Source organism: Mirounga angustirostris, unplaced genomic scaffold (genome assembly GCF_029215605.1).
Source record: "Mirounga angustirostris isolate CCGP_5_RB_7025 unplaced genomic scaffold, mMirAng1.0.hap1 SCAF_14, whole genome shotgun sequence".
Taxonomy (NCBI): domain Eukaryota; kingdom Metazoa; phylum Chordata; class Mammalia; order Carnivora; family Phocidae; genus Mirounga; species Mirounga angustirostris.
In genome coordinates this window covers 13,520,770-13,546,627 of record NW_026991722.1, presented here as the reverse complement: position 1 = coordinate 13,546,627, position 25,858 = coordinate 13,520,770, and the positions used below count along the sequence as shown (strand labels likewise).

Here is a 25,858-nt window from a genome sequence, read left to right as displayed (position 1 = left end):
AGAGGGAGAAGCAGACCCCCGCTGAGCAGGGAGCCCGAGGCGGGACTCGATCCCAGGACTCCAGGATCATGACCTGAGCCGAAGGCGGTCGCTCAACCAACTGAGCCACCCAGGCGCCCTCTTCTGTAGGCTTTTAATTGTATTTGCCTAAGTTCCAAATTATCTCAGCTGGAATAGATTCTAGACTTGAATCCATTAACACTTACAGGGAAAATCTCCACACCCATTGCCCTAAAATACTAAAAGAAATAAAGATGCGGTTGCCAGATTTATTTAGGTGTTGACAAGTATCATTTCTTCCACAATGACAAACTAGATGGCATTTTTTTTAATTTGAAGAAACGAGTGCAAAAACTCCCTATGTATAATGTTCAAGAAATTGAGTAATATTTTGTTATTTAGCAAACATTTATATCACCCTTACTACATGCCAGACAGTGTTTTAAGTGCTTTATATATATTAGCTAATTTGAGCCTCATAACCCTGTGAGGTAGACCATATTATTACCCTAGTATTACAGATGGAGGGAGTGAGTTCCAGAGCAGTATAGTAACTCATCTGGATTTGTACAGTGAGTAAGGCACAGACAAAACTCAGGTCCAGGCATCTGACACCACAGTCAACTAGTTAGTATCCATCTTCTTTTGCTGAATGTGGAGAACTTATCTCTAATAACCTTCTGGGGCCAGTTTGGGCATATCAGCATTTTGGAAGCATAGATTTTGAAGTAGTTAAGGCATGGACTTGAGTTCTCTATCTGCCACTGCCCCTGGAGCTCTATTTGCTTCTTTCCTTCTTTTTTTTTTTTTAAGATTTATTATTTTAAGATTTTATTTATTTATTGGAGAAAGAGAGCAAGTGAATTCAAGCAGGGGCAGGGGTGAGGAGGGGCAGAGGGAGAAGCAGACTCTCCGCTGAGCAGGGAAGCCCATATGGGGCTCAATCCCAGGACCCTGGGATCATGACCTGAGCCGATGGCAGACGCTTAATCGACTGAGCCACCCAGGCTCCCCAAGATTTATTTACTTATTAGAGAGAGAGAGAGAGAGAGAGGGGCAGACGGAGAGAGAGAATCCCAAGCTGACTCCCTGCGCAGCACGGAGCCTGACTCTGGGCTCGAGATCACGACCCCAGCTGAAACCAAGAGTCAGACCGTCCACCAGTTGAGCCACCCAGGCGCCCCTCCTCTGTTGAAAGAGTTCATGCTTTTGTGTTCTACAAGGTTGTTGAGAAGATCAAATGAAATGTGTGAAAGTGCCTGGCACAGTCGTACCAGTTGTTAGAAACCAAGTCCTGGGCTTAGGGTGGAAAGAGCATTCATTGATGGAGGACCCGGACACCTAGACTTGACTGTGGGCTTCGTTACTTGATGTGAGACCTAGAATGAGCCTCTGAACCTCCTTAAGCCTCATGAGAGAGAGAGAAGGAGAGAAGTGATAAAATAAATCTGTCTCAAAGAACTTTGGGAGGTTCAGATTTGATGATATATGTGGAAATGCTTTGTAAACTGTGAGATGTTACACAAATGTAGTGTGGTTTTATTAGTCTTAGCAACAGTAAATTGCCACAAATGTTAGAGTTAATTAGGGCTCGTTAAGGAAGATGGGATATACAGTTGCTCAGTGATTGGCAGACAGTATACTTTCATCTGTCCATCCATCAGTTATTGTATCTATTATGTCAAAGGTGCTTTTGATTCAGAGATGACTAATTTGAATTTTCTAGGATCCCTTGACATACTTATAATTTTGAGGGCATGTTTGTGGAAAAAACAGGCAAGCCATCATTTTTATACCAAGGTGAAAAGTGTCCCAGTAGAGGCAGGGTTTATAGATGGCTGTCGTAGCAATGTTGTGAATCCCCAGGAGGCCCCGGAGCCAAGGCTTGAGGGACCAGAAGGAGTAGACTATTGCCTTAATTCTGGGACCCTGAATTGTTTGAGGAGCAACCATAAATTACTAGTTCAAATCCAGTCAGACCCAGTTTAGGAGTAGCAATTCCAGCTCCATCCTTTAAGATTTATGAAGTACCCTTCTATCTAGGCATCTAGGCCTTTTTATCCACTCGAATCATTTGGGCTCCATGTGGTATCACAGCTTGTAAGAGTCTAAATTCTGGATTAAGCAATATTAATTTTGCTTTTTTAAAAGATTTATTCATTTGAGAGAGCACGAGTGGAGGGGAGAGGGAGAAGCAGACTCCGCACTAAGCAGGGAGCCCAACACAGGGCTCAACCCCAGAACCCCGAGATCACGACCTGAGCCAAAGGCAGATGCTTAACCATCTGAGCCACCCAGGCGCCCCTAATTTTGCTTTCTTGAAAAGAAAATGTAAATGTGTGCATGCTCCATGTTGCCCTGAAGCCTGGTGCCAGGGTCCTGCCATACATTTGAGAGACATTCTCTTATTTCTTTTTATAAGGCCTATGAGGGTTTTTCACTCCTCAGATTTATGAGAGTTATGGGAAATGTGTTTATCTTCTGGAGGCAGTTAATTTCTTTTAATTTAGTTACATATGGGGGCACCTGGGTGGCTCAGTCGTTAAGCGTCTGCCTTCGGCTCAGGTCATGATCCCGGGGTCCTGGGATCGAGGCCCGCGTTGGGCTCCCTCCTCGAGGGGAAGCCTGCTTCTCCCTCTCCCACTCCCCCTGCTTGTGTTCCCTCTCTTGCTGTGTCTCTTTCTGTCAAATAAATACATAAAATCTTTAAAAAAATAATTCAGTGACATATGTAGACTGCAGTAATGTAAAATTTGGATGATGATGAGTTGGTCATAATCTGGAAATTTTTAACTGTGCTCATCTAGTGTTTCAATCTTCACTGATGAAGAAGACTTCTTGTTGGGCCAGGAGGAGACGCAGTTCTTGAGTGTTCATTTAAACAAAAGCAACATACTAGCTTTTTAATCCATGGCTGGAAAACTTGTACTACACATATGGCAAGTTAAATCTTTACTAATGGCCTGTTATAAATTTTGTTTTGTTTTTGTTTTAAATAGGAGGCAAATGTCTCTGTGAAACATTGTCTTGTGTAGTAATGTGAATGGCAACACTGGAAAAAAGATCTTCATTTTACTTTTTTGTTTTGTTTTTAAATTATGACAAACAGCATGGTAAAAAAAAGTTATTCAAATCCTGTCTGATTAAAATTAATTGATTTATGTTTCTAATTCAAATGAAAATGCTTCTCCTTCATACTCATCAACATTGAGGTTAATCACTTGCCAGTGTGTGTTTTCCACTGTTATTAGCACCGTTTTGCCCTCTGTGACAAGCTGATTTTATGGGGGATAGTAACAGAAATGTTAGCATCAGTGTAATCATATAGAGAGTAGTTACTGGTCCTTGTGATTTTAAAGCAGACACTCCAAATCCCTTGCTCTGTAACCAAGTTGTAAGAGTGACTTGGTGTTTTTAACCACAATCTGAATGGTATTGTCTCATTAATAAATACATGATGACAAAAGTTCTGTAAACAGATATGTTGGAACTACTTAAGAGGATAATGTCATTCTGAGGATACCACATAAAAGTCCATTTCTGAAACTAGGGCTTGTTTTGTAGTTAATACAGTCAGAATGCTTGTTTTATATCCTGAATCAGCTTGCAGCTGCTAATAGAGAATTGGGAGCTGTCATTGCTTCCTGCTTCTGGACATGTGTGTCACATCTCCCACCTTCACCCCCTCCCCACAACCAAGCAATAAAACAAAAAGGGTTGACAGCCCTCTTGGTTCTAAGAAACTGGCAGATTAACCCCAGTGGCTTCAACCTCCAAATAATACTGATGGATAAAGGAAAGTTGTGTGTTCATTTATCTTTAAGGTACCATCATAAGCACAACTGTACTTATCCCTTTGCACAGTGTCTTCTTTATCTTTTAGAAACATTTGTGATACTGGAGTAGGATCAACCTGAGTTGTCTGTGGATAGTTACTAAATCAGATTCTGGTGAATGTGATAATTGAAGAAATACCTGCTAGGTTATAGCTTTGCTAGGCTCCACAGGTATAAAATGGGTGACAACTGCATGGATATGTGAGGGGCAGGGCATAGCATCTGAGCATTGGAAGGGACCAAGGGCATCTAGGCCAGTTTCCTACCGAGCACAGAAATCTGGGCTCTCCTGATTGATGGTCGTCTGGCCTTTGCCTGTTGACTTCTTACTAGGTAAGCATTATTCCAGGATAATGTTGAGTGGAGCTTTGCTCCTTGAGATGTGATCTATGGAGTAGCATCATCAGCATCTCCCAGGAGCGTGTTAAAAATGTAGAATCTCAGGCCCCACCTCAGACTTAGAAGATTCTCAGGTTGATTCAGCTGCACAGTGCACTTTAAGAAGGGATGGCGTTGGATGAATTGGGAGTGGGAGAGATTAAAATTGAAGGAAAGAAATCATTCGGAGCTTGTGTGGCTTAGTGAGATACTGAGGGCCTAAATTAGAGCAGTGGAGGGAGAAAAGGAGACCTGTGAAGATGTTATCCTAGGACTCAGTAGCTAATTGGCCATTTTGATGAAAGAAGCTCAAAGATGACATGTGTGCAGCTCAAGTGATGAGAGAATTGTGGGTCAGTTCATGAAAGTAGTTCATATCACTAGTTCAGTAAAGTTGAAGGAGCAGGTGCTAGAGTTAGGGGTTGGTGATATGAGAATGAATGAGGGTGTATCTTCTATTCTTAATATTTACAAATATTTATCAGTTGAGGACTGATTTTGCAGAGGATGAATGTGAAATGGTGTAGTACATGTTAAACCGACTAAAGCCATCCGTTTAGCTGGTAAATGCACCTGGCTCACCATCCAGCTTCCAGAGCTCAGTGGAGCTCTGTTGCCTTCTGCTTAGAGTATGTGCAGTAACTCACAGGAAGGTGATATAAACATTATTTACTTGGTTTCCTTATGACTCATTTTTTTCGCATTTAAAATAAATGCTAGTGCTGGCTATGGACAAAAGTGGAGAGGTCTAAAAATAATGTTTATATTAAATTTATGAAGCTCTCAGGATGAATGCCTTTTGAATGTCGAGGCTTTCCTATCTGGGGTGTGTGTGTGTGTGTGTAAATTACATAAACAATTATAATAAAACTTGAAACACCTTAATGAAGGCATTTACAGAGGGCTCAGGGAACGCGGAAACCCGATAAAGCAGCTCTCCCTAGAAGTGGAATGCCTTGGAAAAGCTCCATGGGAAGGATTCCCTTTGTGAATGAGGGGCTAGAACTGCATGACAAGGGTGTGTCAGGAAAAGCACGAATGAAAGGGCACCATGTAGGTAGGAAATGGTGGGTAGCTCCAGTGGTGAAGTGTTAGGTGATGAGTTTAAAGTGGCTGGAGGTGAAATGGAAAAGGTTGGGGCCAGATGATGAAAGGCCTCACATGCTAAGGACTTGACTTGATAAGCAGTGGGAGCTACTGAGCATTTTAAGTATGTGGGGGTGACATGGTTAGGTTTGTATTCTAGGGTGTTAACTGGTAGCCAGCTGGAGGATGGATGCGAGAGGAGTGGCTAGAGACTTGGTTACTGCCTCAGCGCTGTCTTTCATTAACATTTGAAAGCACTCTGTTAGGAGCTGGAGATCCAAAGAAAGAATTGCCTCAAGGAGTTCAGCCTAGTAGGGAGAAAGAAAGAATTGCAATACAGAGTGTGTCGCCTTTGAGGTTTGTACAATGTGGTTGTGATACCAAATAGGAAACTAATCAGGTCTCTGCAGTTGGGGTGGGTGGAAGATTATTTTGAATACTGGAAAGAGTAGACTAGGAATAGGAGTGGATGGGATAGGGCATTCCTGGTATGGGGACCAAGGTGCTACCTGAGAACTAGATGAGAAAGATCTGGACTAGGTTAGTGCAGATGAAGAACTTCAGAATGGGAATTGCTATTGCTTAGAGTGTAGAATTCTTGGGTCTTATTGAATGATTATATGTTGGTGGGGGGGAAGGAGTAGTTCAGGATTTATTATTCATTCTGGAACTAATTTGAGTATGTCTTCCAGGTCAGGAAGGTGTGTCACTATATCCCATGTCAGGGATACAGTGTGCATAAGACTGACAGGGTTTGTGTGTCAGGATGACTTAGAGGTTTCTGGTTTGATTGACTGTAATCCCATCGCCCAACAGGCAGAATACAGGAGCAGGAATTGGCTTTGCGGGGGCGGGGGGGGGGTAGGTTGGTGGGAAGATGGCAATTTAGATTTTGGATGTGTTAAAGTTAAGGTGCCTGAAGGACATTCAGGTATTTCTGGAGAGAGCTCAAGGAGCATCTGTGTTAGGCAGTCAGTGAAGTGTTTGGACTGAATGAAAGTGCTTGATTGAGTGGGTGGAGTGAGGACAGGCCGAAGAAGCAACTCTGAAGAATGCTTGTATTTAAAAAGTGGGAGTGCAGGCTGGGCCGCGGACGGGAAGCGCCACGCTTGAACCCCAGCCTCCTCATCTAGTTTGAAACCCGGGCGCCGCCAAGATACCGGCTTACCACTCTTCTCTCATGGACCCTGACATCAAACTCATTGGAAACATGGCACTGTTGCCTATCAGAAGTCAATTCAAAGGACCTGTCCTTAGACAAAAGATACAGATATTGTGGATGAAGCCATCTGTTACTTCAAGGCCAATGTCTTCTTCAAAAACTATGAGATTAGGAATGAAGCTGATAGAACCTTGATATATATAACTCTCTACATTTCTGAGTGTCTCTTAAGAAACTCCAAAAGTGCAATTCCAAAAGCCAAGGTGAAAAAGAAATGTATATGCTGGGAATCACTAATTTTCCCATTCCTGGAGAGCCTGGTTTTCCACTTAATGCAATTTATGCCAAACCTGCAAACAAACAGGAAGATGAGGTAATGAGGGCCTACTTGCAGCAGCTGAGACAAGAGACTGGACTGAGACTTTGTGAGAAAGTTTTTGACCCTCAGAATGATAAACCTAGCAAGTGGTGGACTTGCTTTGTGAAGAGACAGTTCATGAACAAGAGTCTTTCAGGGCCTAGACAGTGAAAGGAGCCTGGGCAGACACTTTCCACAGCCGTGGGCAGCATTTTACAGCAAGATGTACATAGTTATTTGCCTTTATTTGATAAAATTTTATACAGAAGAGAGAAGAGAGCATGTCTTCACTTGAAGAGCTCTTTATCAAGAATTTGGGTGGGGGAGGGAAGAATGAGTTGTTGAAGGGTGATTTGAAATGTTCTGCAGTATTAAGCTGGTGCTTAATAAGTAAATAAAGAAATTTCTAACAAAAAAAGTGGGAGTGGATTATGTTGAGTGAAAGAACAAAGAATAAAAGAGACCTACTGTACAACTGTATTTATATGAAGGTCGGTTAACAGGCAAAACTAATTTTTGGCAATATGTCATAATAGTTGTTACCTTTCGGGGGCATATTGATGGGCAGGGGCTTGAGCCATCTGCTGCTGATAATGTTCTTTGTGGTTTTCTGAGTTTTAATTTCCTGGGTATAAACATTGAATGTAGCCTTATGGTTTGTGTGCTTTATTTGATATAAGTTAAGCCTCAGTAGAAAGAAGGGAAGTGGTCCTGAAGGAAAAGACTTGAACATCATTTCTATCCTGAAGGGAAGGAGAGAGCGGGAAAAGCTAAGGATGATGCATGAATGGAGAGGGAAAAATGAAAGAAAGTCCTGAAGGAAATAAGAGGGACGATATCATGAGCCCCCATGAAAGAGTTAGCTGTGGGTCGATAGAGGGCATCTATTTCTTTGAGGCTATTAGGAAGGATGGGTAAGGATAAAGATTTATTTAAGAGATAGTTCAGGAAGCTGGGCCTCAATTTTCTTAATGAATTGGAAGGTTAAGGAAAAACCAACTCTTGGTATTTATTGTAATATACTTTTCCTTGAGTAAATCACCCAACTAATCATAGTCTATGCCCTTTTGGGAATTTATGCCTGTGATTTCAACCTATGCTGACTTTTCTGTGGGGTGTTCCTTTCTTGGACTACTCTGAAGCACCTTACTGCACTGGGTAGGGCTGGGGGGCTGTTTGTGAAGTAGAGATGCAGGAAATGATTGCCAAACTCAGTTTTATAAGTTTGGAAGTGCAGTTTTGATTGCACGGTTTTGGTTCCTTCCTCCCAATCTGTGAGAGTGTGTGTGTGTGTGTGTGTGTGTGTGTGTGTGTTGGGGGAAGGGTAAGTATATAGATATAATGGTCAAAAACCTTCAGAAAAGTTGGAACTACTAAATGACAAAGTAGGGATTGTACCTTCTGTTATATCCTGTTTCCTTTCTGTTTATAAAATCACTTGTGGAGTAATAAAACTTCTGAGATAGTTTTTTTTTTCCTTCCTCATGACCTATTGATTATACTTGCAGAGATGAGAGCTGGTTCTGAAGACACATTTTTCATTCCTAGATTTTTCAAAGTGACTTGTGGCTTGAATCTGTTTATAAAGTGAGCATAAGGACATGATAAATGATAAGATTAGATGGGTATAAATCAAATTGTGTAGGGGACAATTATTGTTAAATAATAAATATTGTTAAGAAACCATGTCAAACCTATCATTTTTCCTCTTGATAACTGTAGCAAGCATCGACTTTGTGTTTTGTGCTCAATACTCAAGCTGGATGCTGAGATTCCAAATTGTGGTTATTGAAACAAATGAAAAACCAGCAGTTCGGTTTGTTTCTTTTTTAATTTTATTTTACTATGTTATGTTAATCACCATACATTACATCATTAGTTTTTGATGTAGTGTTCCATGATTCATTGTTTGTGTATAATACCCAGTGCTCCATTCAGTATGTGCCCTCTTTAATACCCATCACCAGGCTAACCCATCCCCCCGACCCCCCTCCCCTCTAGAACCCTTAATTTGTTTCTCCAGTTCGGTTGTTCTTAAGAATATAATTGCCCAAATATTTACTGTAGTCTCTAGATCATCTGGTTATTTTATATTCCAGTTACAAAGTTGGTTTCTATAGATTTTTAATAAAGATGTTTTGAGGAATAGGATAGAAACTCTTGAGAGATAACCATAACTCTTCATATCAAATATGGTGAATTGCCAAACAGCAGTAATACTGGGAGAAAGAAGGATCATTGCTTCTGATTTGGAGAACCTGGTGGAATGGCAGTAGAGTTGTTTTTATGTTTGGGTTTTGTTTTTTTTTTTTAAGATTTTTTATTTATTTATCTGAGAGAGAGAATGGGAGACAGAGAGCATGAGAGGGGGAGGATCAGAGGGAGAAGCAGACTCCCCGCCGAGCAGGGAGCCCGATGCGGGACTCGATCCCGGGACTCCAGGATCATGACCTGAGCCGAAGGCAGTTGCTTAACCAACTGAGCCACCCAGGTGCCCCTTTTGTTGTTGTTTTTTTTAACTTGCTCAGGAACTTTATTGGGTTGGCGGTTGTAGGCACAAAGTTTTGTTTATGTTCAAAATTCACTGATCAGTGTAACGAAACTTTTTATGGGATACTCTTTTTTTCTCCTATACTTAGTCAATTCAGATAGTTGCAGAGTGCTTGCTTTCCAAGGCATGAGGTACTTTGAAGGTTGGAGGGAAAATGAATCCGACAGATCTGCATTTTTATAGAAGCTTAAGCCAGATTGCACAAGGACATAGATGATCATAAAACAGAGCACAGTAAGATAGTACTGGGAGGATACTCCCTCCTTTCCTCCTTGCAAATAATTCTTGAACCTGTGTCCACTACATGCCAGTCTTTAACAAGACAGACGTAGTCCTTGCCCTTGTGACTTTATAACAAGGAGACTTGTCAAACACATACCTATGTAAATAATTGTGGCATGTGCCACTAAGGAAAAATATAGTATTTTTTTGTAGCGGTGAATCCTTGTTGATAAGCTGAGACCTGAAGGATCAATAGTGGTTTGAGGGTTTGGGGTACAGGGTATGTGGAAGAGCATTCCAGATAGGAAAATAGTATATGTGGAGGCCATGAAGGGGGGAGCCCAGCATGGTTTAAGGACCTAGAGGAAGGAACACTGTGAGTGTAGTACAGTGAGTGAGATTGAGAGTATCAGGAGGCAAGGCTGGAGAATAGTCAGGGCCAGATCTGGGTATGTGTGGTCTGGGGTCAACTTTTGGCAAGTTGAGTGCTTTGGTCATCAGAGCTCCCCCCCCCCGCCCCCTCCCAATTAAATACAAAATATGTCAGTATGCACTCTAGGTTATGTTTGGCTGCAAGGGTCTTATAGGCTATAGTTATTGTTTTGGAGTTGATTTTAAGAATAATAGGAAACCATTCCATTAGGTTATCAAATGTTATTTAGCTTTGTCTCATTCTAGGATGGGTGTCATGACTATCATTTTATAACTTTCCTTTGTCTTATCAGTAGGGAGGATAAAAGGAGGATAAAAGTAACCCTGTCTTTTCTGCATTAAGCCTTCTACCCTGGATACGCTAAGAACAGCCAGTTTTCTTGCTTTCCTATGTACACTCCCTCCAGGCACTTTCTTTCCCTTTCCAGCCTTCCCTGTAGCCGCCTAGCTCCTTACCCTGCTGCACTGACTCTGCCCTGAGAACCCACAATACTCTCAAATTACATGGGGCCAGGGTCTGAGCATAAAGGCGTAGGCTTTTTACCAGCCTCACATTCATTTTTGCAGAAAGCTTTATTTTACTCCCCCCACAACCCACTCAATTTTCCCTTTCTTAGAAAAGAAAAATTAGTACCCTTCATCAAATGAGTAGTATATAAACATTCCCTGTTGTACACTCCCAACTTCCCCTAACTCAACCCCAGCAATAATAAGCTATGCTGAATATCAAGCATGTTTGATTGAGGAAATTTAAAAAAAAAACCACCACCAATTCACTGTGTTCTCTTGGCACATTAGCAATCAACTTCTATTTCAATGAAGTTGGAATACAGCATTACAGTTTTTATGTTCTTTCAGGAAGACATTCAATGAGATTATACCATAGGATCTCTTTTTTGTACACTTTTTATCCATAAATGAGAGAGGTCTTGGCGTCATTTGTCCACAAAGTCAAATTTTCAGTGAAGGGCAGGTTCATTAGTTTCTTTATAGGGATTAGTGAAACTATTACTTTCTTTCTCCTTTTTTTTTTCCCTTGGTTGTCTTTATATTTTGCATTATTTTCCTATTTTTTGATGAGATAGTAAGTGATAGTAAAACAGGAAACAGGTAAAAGTTTTTTTATTTTAGGATTTTTGTTGTTGTTAGGGAAATTTCAAAAACATTTTGAAAAGTATGCAGAATTTCATGTCATGATTTCAGGGTCATGAGATTGAGCCCCTGATGGGCTCTGTGCTAGGCGTGAGCCTGCTTTAGATTCTCTCTCTCCTCCTCTACCCCCCCCCCCCCCCCCGCTCTCTCTCTGCCTGTCTCTCTCAAAAAAAAAAAAAAAAATGTAGGCAAAATAGTGTGATGAAGCTTTGTATACTGATTGCCTGGCTGGCATCAACAGTTACCTACTCAGGGCCAATTTTGTTTTATCTTGAGTCCCTCCTTCTGCCTAGATTATTTTGAAGCAGATCCTAGACGTTCTTTCATTTCATCTATAAGTATCTCAAGTATCTCTAAAGTATAGCAGTCTTTTATTTATTTATTTATTTATTTTTAAAGATTTTATTTATTTATTTGACAGAGAGAGACACAACGAGAGAGGGAACACAAGCAGGGGGAGTGGGAGAGGGAGAAGCAGGCTTCCCGCGGAGCAGGGAGCCTGATGTGGGGCTCGATCCCAGGACCCTGGGATCATGACCTGAGCCGAAGGCAGACGTTTAACGACTGAGCCACCCAGGCGCCCCAGTATAGCAGTCTTTTAAAAACAACCATGACACTAATTTTGTTTAAAAAATTAATATTCCTGTTTTTCAACAAATATCTAGTCAGTGTTCAAATTTCCAAGTGTCTTAAATTTTTAATTTGAATTATTGAAATGTCAATATCTTGTGATTGGTTTTTTGTTTGTTTACATTTCTTTAATTATAGATTTCCCTTCTGTCTCTCTTTTCCCCTTCAGCCTCCCCCTCTCCTCTTTCCCTTGTAATTTACTTGTTGGAAAAAAACAGGGTATCTGTCCTCTAGAGTTTCCCACAGTTTAGATTTTTGGGATTACATCTCTGTGGTGTTAACAGGAGTGTATTGAAAGTTTGGGTATATACTTTTGATTTTTTTTTTTTCCTTTTGAGTTTTGTTTAACTTTATCTTTTTTTTTCCTTAAAGATTTTATTCATTTATTTGAGAGCGAGAGTTTTGGCGGGGGGGAGGACAGAGGGAGAGGGTGAAGCAGACTTCCTGCCAAGCAGGGAGCCCAATGCAGGACTCGATCCCAGGACCCTGGGACCATGACCTGAGCCGAAGGCAGATGCTTAACTGACTGAGCCACCCGGGCACCCCTGTTTAGCTTTATCTTGATCAAGAGAGTTAAGTTGGATCTTCTTTTGGAGGACTTATAACGGAGGTCCAAAACTAGTGCCCATTGGGCCATGTGTGGCTCACAGACCTGTTTTGTTTGGTGGACACTGAAAAATTTTTTTTTTTTTTTTTAAGTAGGCTCCATGTGGGGCTTGAACTCATGACCTTGAGATCAAGACCTGGGCTGAGGTCAAGAGTCAGACACTTAACTGACTGAGCCACCTGAGTGCCCCTGAAATATTTTAAAATTAATTGCTATCATTTAAATATTGTAAAGTTTCACATAAAAATCAAGATTTTTTTCTTTTTTCAAGTCACGAGATGTGGGCATACTAGGTGTCTGTGGCAATGGCCAGGTTACAGCTGACGAGTGACGGCAGCTCACTTCAGAGGGTGTCTCTCTCTTTCCCGTTACCCCAAGTGCTCCTCTCATGGTTTCCTGCCTGGTCCCAGTGGGCTGGTAGGTTAGTGAACTGCAACTTAGAGCAATAGGAATTGCTTAAAATCTATGCATGGCAGTTTACTTCTAATTTTTTGCTACATGTTTCACTCCAGCTGGTGTTTGGGCTGTTTTACTATCTAACAATTGATGTTTATTCAGATAAATGGTCAGAGTGCCTGCTGATGTTCCCATTGTGCTTTGTATCTCTATCATAAGACTTGCTCAGTGCATTGTATGAATCTATTCTCATGCCCCCATGGAAATTGGTGTTTGTAGTTTTAGAATCTAACAGAATGCTTGGCACATAGTAGGTACTCAGTAAATTCTGGTTGAATGAGTGACGGAGGACAGGAACCAGTAAACAAAACTATTCAATGGAGAAAACGTAGTAAGAGAAAAAATCTTGTGATGTACATCCATGTTCGAAATTTCATTGATGCTAGTTCCTCTATTCTTCCATTGGCATGCATTATCAAAAGTGACTGTAATTGTGGTTTGTACAGTGTAGAAATAACCTCTATAGGTGTGCAGATGTTTATCATTAATAACATGTAAGTTAGCAATAGATTTCTCAGAAAGAGATTTAAATTTACTTGTGTTTGGAGAACATACTAGCTGGACTTCCCTATTTTGCCTTAAGAATTTGGAGTTTAGGGGATGCCTGGGTGGCTCAGTTGGTTAAGCGACTGCCTTCGGCTCAGGTCATGATCCTGGAGTCCCGGGATTGAGTCCTGCATCGGGCTCCCTGCTGAGCAGGGAGTCTGCTTCTCCCTCTGACCCTCCCCTCTCTCATGTGCATGCTCTCTCTCACTCATTCTCTCTCTCTCAAATAAATAAAAATCTTAAAAAAAAAAAAATTTGGAGTTTAATTCTTCCTTTGGTTTATGTCCAGTGTTAACAAGGACATGTAGCAAGTGTGAAAAAGGGAAGGGTACAACATGGACAGAGCTCACAGACTTGAGGGTAGTTTAGGAGGCATATCTGGTATAATTTGATAAAGTTTTTAAACCTGGCATTTGGATATTGCCAAAAACAATACTTGAAAGATACTTTTATGTTTTAGAGTTGAATCTTATTTGTGTTATAACAATACATACTTAAAAAATTATAATTGAGGGCGTGCCTGGCTGGCTCAGTAGGTGGAGCGTGCGACTCTTGATCTCAGGGTTGTGAGTTCGAGCCCCACGTTGAGCATAGAGATTACTTCATAAAAATTTTTTAAAATTATAATTGTTTTTTTGGGGGGGTGGTGGTTATGTTAAGCCTGCCTGAACTTTTCCTTGCTTACTGACAGCCTTTTATAAAAGTGTGAGTAAGGTTAGGTTCTATACACTTTGACTCCAGGAGAATATTTAATTTCTCATGAGTAAAAAAACCAAAAAGTAAATACAAGTTACCAGTGCATGTTCTAGCACAGTCTGAATTCTTATTTCTTAGTGATAATATATGAAAATGTAGTTTGGATGACCCTAAATTATCAATGAACTGACATGTCACTAAGAAATCTAGCTCACTTTGCACATTTTTTATTGTGACCTGAAAAGAACAAGTGGCACTATTATAAGTAAGGAGTTTCAGTTTTTAAAGTCCTTCAGTGGCATTTGTGGGAGACATGATAAACTCTTATTGAAAACATTTGGAATCTTCACATAGTAAGGTTGATTATTACAGGGAAGCACTGTAATGTTGAAAGAAATTACAGATTTTTTTTTTTGAGTAACTGATTTTAATAATAGCAACAACAACAGGAGTATCACCACTCTGCACTTACAAAATGCTTTACATTTTTCAAAGCACCTTCAGCATTTAAATGATGATAATCACTGGACCAAACCTGTGAGAAATTCCTGATTAAAAGAAAACTTCTTCATGTTACTGTTGCCCCTTTTAGTTACCTGTATTTAAGAAATTAGTTACTGTTAGTAAATATTAGCCACTGTTTCTTTTCTACATAAAGATAAAAGGAAAATTATGACAAGATTCTTTACAATTTGGAGGAAAACTGATTTAAATGGAAGATTTGAAGCTGAAATACTGTGCTAATTTCAAGTGAGCTGTGTCAGAGATGGTCTGTGTCAGAGGTATTAAATCTAGATAGCTGAGCACTGGCTCTATTTCTGGGCCTCCAAGGGGAAGATTGTAGTGCATGCTTAATGGATTGTTACATATTAATAAGGAGAGGAAGATAGTTGGAAGAAAAACTGATTTTTTTATAGTGAGGTTTTCTCAGATGTTAACACTTCCCTGCTGTTAAATAGTTGCGTTTTATTTAAGCAATTTGATTTTCTTCTTTGTACATATTGCCTGTAACAGCCTTTGAAAATTGTGACGTGAATACTACTTGAATGATGTGCTTTAAATAGCAATTAATTTAGTTTGATTTTACCCAAATGTTAGCTTTGCAGTACTTTTTCGTTTAAAAAATTTTTTTTTTGTTGTGAGCTCCTTTGAGCCTGAAGACAAGTTGGGAATAATATAAAGAATACCTGTATTACTATTACCCAGCTTTGTTGAATGTAACATTTTGCCCTATTTGATTCACATGTAGGTTTTATTTTATTTTAAGATGCATACCTATGTACACCTTAGGATCTCAGCAACCTGGCACATGCTTTGTGATGTTCATTCCTATATATCTTATATTTTTTCATATTACATGTGGTGGACTTAAATTTTTTAAAATTGTTTGCTGGTGCATAGTAATGCAATTTATTTTTGTGTTTTGATCTTAAATCTAGCAAACTTGCTGAGTTTTTGTTAGTTTTTTGTTGTTGGTTTTAATAGTTTCTGTATTTCTTTGAATTATTTTGTGTAGTCAACCATATACCTTGCAGATAGTGGTGGTATTATTTCTTTCGGGTCTTAAACATATTTCTTTTTCTTGTCACACTGGCTAGGACTTTCAATAGTGTTGAAAGAAGGTGGTGATAAGAAACTTACTTTAATTTTGTTCCTTACTTTAAAGGGAATTCATTTTGCCATTTAATTTCATTTAAGTTACTAGTTGATAAACTTTATAAGGTTAAGAGTGTTATGAGAAGTTTGTTTTTAAAATCATGAAAGAATTTTTATTATTTTTCTGTATGTAGAGATTTTGTGGTGTTCTTTTTTCCCCCCCTTAATCTCTGGAGTGTGATGAAATTATATATTTAGTATTAGTTTTTTCTAATATTAAAAGATCCATTAATTCTTAAAACTTAAATTATCTTGGTGAATTTTATTAGCTAATATTTTAAGTAGTACTTTATGTTTTACATGTGAAATTAGCTTAAACTTCCCTTTTTGAACCATTTTTTCTCTTATTTTGGTTTCAAAGTTATACTGGCCTCAGAAGGTAAATTGGGAGTGATCCCTTTTTAAATTTTTTCTGTAACAGTTTGTATAAGATAGGAGTTACCTGTTTGTTCCCTGAATGTTTGGTGGAACTTGTTTAAACTTCTGGACCTATAGCTTTTCAACTGGTGTTTCAATTTATCTAATGGTTATAGCTGTAGTCAGATTTTCTAATTCTTCTAGGGTCAGTTTTGGGAAGATACATTTTTCTAGAAAATATTCTATGTCTGTTTTTCCAACATTATTGAAATCTCTACCACATTTGCAGTGTTTCCTTTGTATGTGCCTTCTCTTTATTGTTGGTCTAACCACAAATTTGTAACTATTATTTGGGTTTTGAAAGAATCAGCCTTAAGTTTTGCTGAAACTTATGTTCCCCTCCCCCCATATTTAATTAATGTATGCCCTTATTCTTAATTCTGTCAATCAGTTTTTTAGGAGTTTCATTTTATTCCTAACTAAAGTCAGATGCTTAGTGAATTAATTTTCAGTCCTTCTTTTCTAAGACCAGTTTTTAGTCCGTTTGGGTTGCTATAACAAACTACCATCGACTGCGTGGCTTCTAAATAACAAAAATGTATTTCTCACAGTTCAGGGTGCCAGCATAGCTAGGGTCTGGTGAGATCCCTCTTCCAGGTTATAGACTGCTGAATTCTTATATCCTCGCAAGTCTGAAGGGAGAGGGCGCTCTCTGGGTCTCTTTTATTAGGGCACTAATCCCATTCATGAGGGCTCCACCCTCATAATCTGATCACCTCCAAAGGCCCCACCTCCTAATATCATTACACTGGGGATTAGGTTTCAACATATGAATGGGACACACACACACACACACACACAGTCTGTGGGAGCCCATAAATCTCTCTTTAATACCACTTTAGTGGTATCCCACAAATTTTAATGAGGTGCTTTAGTTTTCATTGATATGTAGTTCAGTTCTAAATATTTTGTAATTTTACTGTGATTTTTTTTTCTTTGTGAGTTATTTATTGCTAATTATGGCATAATTGTCTGAGAAAGTGCCTGTATGATGCTGATTCATTGGGATTTGTTGAAGTTGACTTTGTGGCCTGGTGGGTTTTTATCATTGTTCCATGTCTGCTTGAGAAGCAGGTATATTCTAATTGCTGGGTGCTGGGCTGTAATATACGTTCATTAGGTCATGCTTGTTGGTTGTGTCATTCAAATCTCCTGTAGCCTTACTAATTTTTGAGTGTTCAGTCTATTGGCCATATGTTAAAATGTTTCTCAGTGATTGTGAATTCATTAAGTTTCCACTTTAATTCATATGATATTTGCTGTCTGTATTTTGAGACTGTGTTGATAAGTTGCAGGTAAATTCAGAATTTTAATCTTGTTGACTGAATCTTTTTCTCATTGTTATTTAGTGACCTTTTATTTCTAAAAGGGACTTTTCCTTAAAGGATATTTTATTTGATACTGATGTGATCACACTAGCTTTCCTTGATGATCTTTCTGTATTGCTATTTATGCCCTTCTTCTAAACATCATATAGCAGGCTTAAAATTTAATATGAGAATCTATGAATGAAGCCCATTTATTTGTATTTCAGTCCATTTATTTGATTTTAATTTTATACTCCCCTCTCCTATTTAGGTTTGATATTCTCTTTTCTTGGTAGGGTTTTCTTTAGTTTTCACTTTACTTTCTATTCATCTGGAAGTTTTATATTTGCTTTATTATTTTAGTGGTTACCTTAAAATATTTGACTTGAATATGTGACCTAAAAAGTCTGTAGTTAATCGCCATTCCAAAACAGTATCTCTTAAAAACAAAACAAAACCCCAAAGACTTTAGAATACTTTAACTCTGATAACTTTTCTCCTGTTCCTTGGTGTTACTTTCAACTGGTCTTTTTTTTTTTTTCTTTTTACTTCTGAAATTAGACATTACTTTTATTTAGTCAGCACATGCTTAGATTTACCCATAGACTTACCGGTACTCTATAAATATGTAAGTTTTTACAGCCTCATATTATCAAACTCCAAACGTCTTGGGGTTTGGAAAAAAGGACAGACTTATCACCCTCCCACCCCCAATTATTAAAAAAAAAAAAAAGTACGTATTTCTTGTCAAAAGAGTATTTGTTGTACTTTGGAAAAGTATATAGGAGAAAGTGTAAGTTTCTGGAAACTTAGAGATAACACTTAATATTTTGGTTAGTCAGCTTCTTCCTTGCAATTTTACTCTTTCCTTCCCAGTTTCCCTCTTTCCCATTGTATTAGTTTCTCAGGGCTGCCATTACAGAATACCACAGGCTGCATGAGTAAACTACAGCAGTGTTTTTTTTTCTCATAGTTCTTGGAGAAGTCCAAGATCAGGGGATTGCCAGGATTGGTTTCTCCCGAGGCCCCTCTTCTTGGCTTGCAGATGGCTGTCTTCTTGCTATGTCCTCACAAGACCCCTCCTCTGTGCACTTGGAACCCTGGTGTCCCTTTGTGTGCCCAAGTTTCCTCTTATAAGGACACCAGTCAGATTGGATTAAGGCCTACCCCAAAGCCTCATTTTAACTTAATCATCCTTTTAAAGGTCCTATCTCCATGTACAGTCACATTCAGAGGTACTGGAGGGCTAAGGCTTCAACATGTGAATTATGGGGGGGAACACAGTCCAGCCCATAATACCTGTCTTCCAACTTCTTTCTTTTGGCAAACGGTGTGTTGATTGCCGCCGTGTGCAGATGTGAGTTGACTGGGGATGTAGTAGTGAATGAGACAGAAGTGGTTCACATCCTCATGGGGCTTATAGTTTACAGTCTTAGACAAGTCTAGTATAATTTCTCTCCCTCCCCACTCTCATCCGTCCTCTACCTCTTTCCCTCCCCCTTTCCTACACACACACACACACGTGCGCGTGCACTATACTTGTTTTGTGATCATTAATATAACTGCTTTATTTTACATATGTAGAGGAAAAAGCCTTTACAGTCTTGAAAACCTAGCACTTAATATTTTTATAGTTTTTCTCAGAGTTCTGCTGAGATTCAAATTATTTCTAGATTTCTGACTACTGAAGTTATATCTTTTACATTTATTGCTCTTCCTTCTTTTTCCTGTATTTCCAGCTACTGTGTGACTCGTCATTGTCACGTAAAGACTATATTCTACAGTTTTATTGGTAGTGAGGATGAATTTCTTTTTTTTTTAAGATTTTATTTATTTATTTGAGAGAGAGAGAATGAGAGACAGAGAGCATGAGAGGGAGGGGGGTCAGAGGGAGAAGCAGACTCCCTGCTGAGCTGGGAGCCCGATGCGGGACTCGATCCCGGGACTCCAGGATCATGACCTGAGCCGAAGGCAGTCGCTTAACCGACTGAGCCACCCAGGCACCCGTGAGGATGAATTTCTTAGATTGTTACAAGCTCCTGGGGATTCTTTCTTCAGCAATTCATTATTGCATTTACTTTTTGTTGCATCTCAAAAAAGCTCTTCCCCCTTCTCCTTTTTAGGTCACCGTTTTGGGTGGAGGGGCTGGGCAGAAGAATATGAAGACAAAATAAAAGGGCTCAAGTACGAAAGAAAGTGGAAATGAGACACATTTGTGGGGCTGACTGTGTGTCTGTTCATTTTACGTACTGTTGCTCAGGTACCCCGAGTTCTCAGGTGCCCAATGTGAGAGTTCCATTTTTCTTTTAAATACAGTGTTAACTGCCTTTTGATTTTTGAGTGTGGCACCTCCAATGTAGGTAATCCAGTGAATCTTGGATTGATTCCTAGGACAGCTGCACATCTGAGATGGGTGATAAGTTTTTCCTACTAGTTACTCATGCGTAATAGGCAAAATTGGTCAGGAACCATTTTCTATTATTATTATTGTTCTAAAAATAAGTGTGAAGCATCAAGGTTGTTTGTGGGAGGAAGGAGGTACTTCTTTCCTTGTCTGACCACTGACTCTAAAATAATTTATTTGTATGAGACTCTGTAAGGTAGTATAATTTGAAGTTACCTCAGAATTTGACCTCTAGGTACGAGAGAATTTGTACTTCTTAAAAGGGTGGATTAAATTATTGTATCTAGCCAACTTCCTCCTGAAATGTTTGTCTAAGAGCAAGAACAACATCAACTCAGAGCAGTAGGGGACAGTCATCTGGCCTTGTTAGTGCCGTCCAGCTCCTTGGGAAAGGCTTTCATTTGTATGCTGCCTAATTATACTGTAAAATAAAAGACTGAATCCATTAAAGAGCCAGGCCCTTTGTGTAGCTCCTGAATTCCTTTAATTTAGTGGCTGCATAGAAGCTTTATTCAGAGCATTCATAGTCCTGTACTATCTTTCCTGTCTAGATGCCAGGTCCTATTCAATGGTGTTCTCACTGCAGGAAGTTCTCACATTCATTTGAGGGTAGATGAAGGTGGGGGGAGGGGAAAGATGGGGGGGGAGGCAAAGGACTGTGTGGATCTTTTTTTCCCCTCCATTTCCTGCTCTGCTCCTTAAAAACGAAACAAAACCCCAAACAAAAAGCAAACTCAAGAAGATAGCTATAAAGGAAACTCTCAAGTGACTCAATGGATTGATAACTCTTGGTAAATCACAGAAAAGTTGTGTCTGCCTCTGGCATCTATTTACAAATAGTACTAAAACACCCAGAAAAAGCATTTCAGGTCAGGTGAGGGTAGGAGGCATTGGAAGAATAGATGGCAGTCTGTTCCAAAGGATTTACTTCCTTTAATTGAATGTATTTTAAAGGACTTTTGGCAGGGTGGGGGAGCAGTGGGAGGGATGATAAAGAATAGTTCTTAAGGTTGTATTAGCAGTCAAATTGAGAGTTGACACAGAGATGCAGGAGGGGAGTTCAAGTGAACATCTTAAAATCTAAACAGGAATAGAAATAGGCCAAGGGATGTTTTTTATCCCCGTCTTCTGTAGAATTTTTAAAAATAAGTATTATTTTAGGTCTGGTTTCTAATATGTGACCTTTTACTAATAGATGCTGAATTGTTGCTTTATGTTTCCAATTTTCTAAATAGGTATGCGCGGAAGGAAGGGAACTGGAATGACCCGAGTTGTATTTTGTTTTGTTTTGGGATGCTAGTGGTGGTGGGAAATAAATAAAGGAACAATGAGTGTAGACGGACTCTTGAGTGTAAATAAATAATGTACCAGTTTTGAATTGCCAGGATATCATCTTGATTGATGGTGGTTCTATAGCCCAAGGAAGCTCGATCTTGTTGAGGTTTGTTTGCCTAGAAGCCTTGGTAAGTGGAATGGAGTTCTCCGGGCTGGGGCTGGCGAGGGGGGAGGAGGGGGAGGGGGGGGGAGGAGGTGGTGGTCAAGGTTAGATTCTAATTACGTATTTAGTGTCTTTCAGGCCTTTTGAGTAAGGGGTATCATTTCAAGTTTCTGATCTCTTATTGTCTCAGTAGACCCTTATTGAAGCTGGCTATGCAATTAAAAAACAAAACAAATTCAAACAATCCCTCAGCAACCCCTCATTTCTATCAGATCTTCAGTAGAAAACAGGAGTGAATAATTGGATGGAAAGTAAAGTGAAGAATGTAGGTGCATGTTCCATGTTTTGTACTGTGAAATACATTCTAAAAAACTGTAAACACAGAAATAATAGCTATTTAATATGATAGGAAGGATTCCTGGCATGTGGAATCCTTGACTGGATACATAGGAAACCAAGTAATAGAATGGAATCAAGACAAAGAACTGAACCTTCATTAGTTTTCATAGAAATAATGCAAAGTTTTCATTTTTGGTTTTTGGTGAGGTAGGAATTGATAATGTGTAGTAACATTTTATTTTGGTTAAGTATATAATTAGGAGGTTGTCTTTTCCTTCTAATGGGAAACTGATAATAAATGTTTCTAGTTAAATTTGAAATAAGTGTTGCACCAGAGATTGTCCAATATACTAGTGAATAGGTATTAAATAATTTATGGAAGAGAAACAGGTTGTATTTTCATGCGATATTCCCAAGCATTTTGTTTCCATGCCTTAGGAAAATAATTTTTGAGATAAAACCATAATGTTTAAATTACTCTCCCCCTTTTCTGCATTACCTTTTCCTTTATCATTAGTCATATTTGCTAATAAATGTTAAAATTAGTGAGAAATCAGATCTCAGGATATGTATATCCTTTATAGCTACTCATGCTGTGATGTTTTGCTTCTAGGATATGTGCTTGTAGGCATGCCAATGTTTAAGTCTTAGATTTAAATCTCATAAAGTATGGTTCTCATGGTACTAATCTCAAGTGGGCATTCTACTACTAATGCTTTATGTTGGCTTTCCGGTCTGATGATAGGGATAGAAGTACCAAAAGCTCTGTTTTATCCACTGCTGTATCCCCAGTTCCCCAGTGCTTAGAGTAGGCACTCCATCTGTAGGAGTGGTGATTTTGTTCTTTTTTTTTTTTAAGATTTACTTATTTATTTTAGAGAGAGAGAGGGCTGGTGTGCAAGCATGAGTGGGAAGAGCAGAGGGAAGAGAGAGAATCCCAAGCAGGCTCTGAGCTCAGTGGAACTCAATCTCCTGACCCAGAGATCACAACCTGACCTGAGGCGAAACCAAGAGTCAAACACTTAACCAACTGCCCCACCTAGTCACCCCAGTGATTGTGTATTCATTTCCACTCATCCTTTGTTTTAATGCCATTTTGAGTGGAGTGTTTTTATATTAATGCCAAAATTTTTCTTTTTCTTTCCTTTTTTTAAAAGGTTTTATTTATTAATTTAGAGTGTGAGCTAGGCGAGGGGCAGAGGGAGATGGAGAGAGAGAATCCGGAAAGCAGACTCCCTGCTGAGCACGGAGCCCAGAGGAGCCCAGCGCACAGGGCTTATTTCATGACCCTGAGATTATGACCTGAGCCAAAATCAAGAGTCAGACGCTCAACCAACTGAGCCACCCAGGTGCCCCAACCAGGACTTTTATTTCATTTCATTGAGGTGGTAATTTTTATCACAGTGAATTAAATTTTTTAATTTCTCTCTTTTTAAAAAGATTTATTTGTCAGGGAGAATGAGAGAGCGCGCATGAGCACAAGCAGGGGGAGCAGCAGGCAGAGGGGAAAGCAGGCTCCCTACCAAGCAAGGAGCCTGATGCGGGACTCGATCCCAGACCCTGGAATCATGACCTGAGCTGAAGGCAGATGCTTAACCGACTGAGCCACCCAGGCATCCCTAAATTTTTAAAATTTCAAATGTAAAATGGGAATAGTTTGTCACTTTCAGGAATAATTGTCTGGAATATTGGTTCTCTACCAGAGTCTAGTTTGTCCCTAAGGGAGAATTTGGCAATCTCTGGAGAAATATTGGTTGCCACTACTTGGGGGTGGGAAGAGGTTTAAACTACTGGCATCTAGTTAGTAGAGTCCAGAGATGCTGCTGAACATTCTAAAATGCACAGGACAGCTTATCTGTCTCTACATGTCAATAGTGCTGAAGTTCAAAGGCCCTGATCTAGAAAATGCCCAAATAGAGAAAATGAAGAACTTTGATTTAATACCACAAAATATGCCTGCCTACCAAGAACTTTAAAGAAAGAGGCTTTTACGGAGAGAACACTAGGATTCCCAAGAGTTAAAAAAAAACAAACAGAAAACCCCCCAAAATACAAAACAGTAATTGGAAAAATTGTGCCATGTGAGGCACTTACATTTTTTAAAAGATTTTATTTATTTATTTATTTGACAGAGAGACTTACATTTTTTTAATAGCTTTTTTTCTATTGAGGTATAGTTGACACACAATGTTATAGGAGTGTTAGGTGTACAACATAGTGATTGGACAGATTTATACACAATGCTATGTTCACCACAAGTGTAGCTACCATCTGTCCATGAGGTACTAATATTAAATTGAAACAACCTACAGAGTTGGAATCTGTTTTTGTTTTTCATATATGTATGTACCTTCTAGGATGGGATGTGAAATTATGTTTCATGTATGTCTAGAAGATAGTGGGCTTTTGCCAGATGAAGAAAGTAGGGATGCTGAAGTCATTTTTGGAGGAGGGGGAAATTTACAAAGGCCTTGAAGCTCTGAAGGAGTGTGCAGAATTTGGGGAAAGTGGTTAGTTTTGTGTAACAAGAATGAAGATGAAGACTGTATTGGAGGGCATGGAAAGAGACAAGGTTGGAGTTGGAGTTGGTGAGGTAGGAGCAGTATGTGAAGAACCCTGTCTGCCAGGTTGTGTAGCATGTGGACTTGATTTTGTAGGCCTAGGGGAACCTTGTAGGGGAGTGACAAGAGTATTCATTTTAGAAAGATTACTTTAGGGCAGAATACGGGGGTTAGAAGCAAGGAGACCAATTAGAAGGTTGTCTGTTTAAGTTCATTTGAGAAAGAATGAGGCACTGGGATTGGAAATGGAAAAGGGGGATAAAGGTGATCAAGTTCAGAGTCGCTTAGAAAAAGAATCTACAAGTTTTGGTGAAAGTAGGATGAGGACTTAAGAGAAAAAAACAAAAAACCAGACTGGATTCTCGCTCCCTGTGGACATGAAGACTATAAAAGAAGCACGTTTGAGGAGGTTCCTGGTGTTAAGGTACTCTGCCTGCTTCCACTTACACCTGAAGCCCAGAAAGGTCAAGAGTCTTCTTTAAGTTCATCCAGGTAGGTCTGTGGTAGGGTGAGATGCAACTCTGGTCTCTTCCCACGTTCTACTGCTGAGCGTGGCTGTGGGCTGTGTGTTACACAGTCATAAGGTCACAGAGTTGAGGATGTGAGTTCTAGAGTCAGGTGCCACGGTACTTCCTTCTTATGCTGAAAACAGAAGAGGCATGGGTGCTTTCAATAACGTTTCAGTAAAATGCACTTTTATTTAATCCTTACTATAACATGTTTAATGATTTTTTTTTTTTTTAATTAGAGAGCATGAGCAGGGGGAAAGGCAGAGGAAGAGGCAGAAGCAGACTCCCCACTGAACAGGGTGCCCAACACGGGGCTCCATCTCAGGACCCTGGGATCATGACTTGAGACGAAGGCAGATGCTTAACTGACTGAGCCACCCAGGCGCCCCCTTACTATAACATGTCTAAATGGGTGTAATTACTTTAAAGAAATGGAGATGTAAGGAAATCAATGAGTTCCATTTTGGATATTTGGAGCTTGTGGACCACAGTAGTGTTACTTGGAGTTGATCTCTTACTGAAGAAGAGAAAATACATTGTTAGGATTAGACTGCATGTTTTATCATTTTAACTGGCCCATATAGATATTGTTTTAGAATTAAGGAGGAGCCACTTGGCAGATTTATTCTCAGATGAAGCAGGGTTTGTTTTATGGTAGAAGCTCTCTTAATTGACGTCACTGTCTACTCTTTATAACATTGGCTGTTCCTCACAAGTGTTTGAGGCTGGGAAACGGTTTTCTGGTTTGCCTGTCCAGTTCTTCTCTACCGGTTGAGTTGTATATTGGCTCCATTTTCATAGTCTGTCCAGGATTTGACTTATCTCCACTGCTAACTCTTTAGTTGAAGTCTGGTCATCTCTCTCCTGGATTTATGATAAGCCTTCTAATGACCTGTCTCCCTGCTTGCACTCTCCCAGCCAGAACGATCCTGATAAAATTAAAGTCAGATCATGTCACTCTTCTCAAAACCCTCCAATGGTTTGTCTCAGAGTAAAAGTCAGTCTTACTGATTTCAGAACAGTGCTTGGCTTGTAGTGGGCTCTCAGCATTTGTTGAACAAATGAATGGTTCCCACTTTAAAGAAACAGAAACTGAATGTTTTAGAGAATGCATT

General features: G+C 39.5%; 1 protein-coding gene and 1 pseudogene across 2 annotated transcripts in view; both read left to right on the top strand.

Moving 5' to 3' along the window:
- PHLPP1 (PH domain and leucine rich repeat protein phosphatase 1) overlaps nt 1–25,858 on the top strand; it is a 222,773-nt gene that overhangs the window by 12,442 nt on the left and 184,473 nt on the right. The window lies entirely within an intron of this gene.
- Nucleotides 6,439–10,102, top strand: LOC123853199 (actin-related protein 2/3 complex subunit 3-like; annotated as a pseudogene).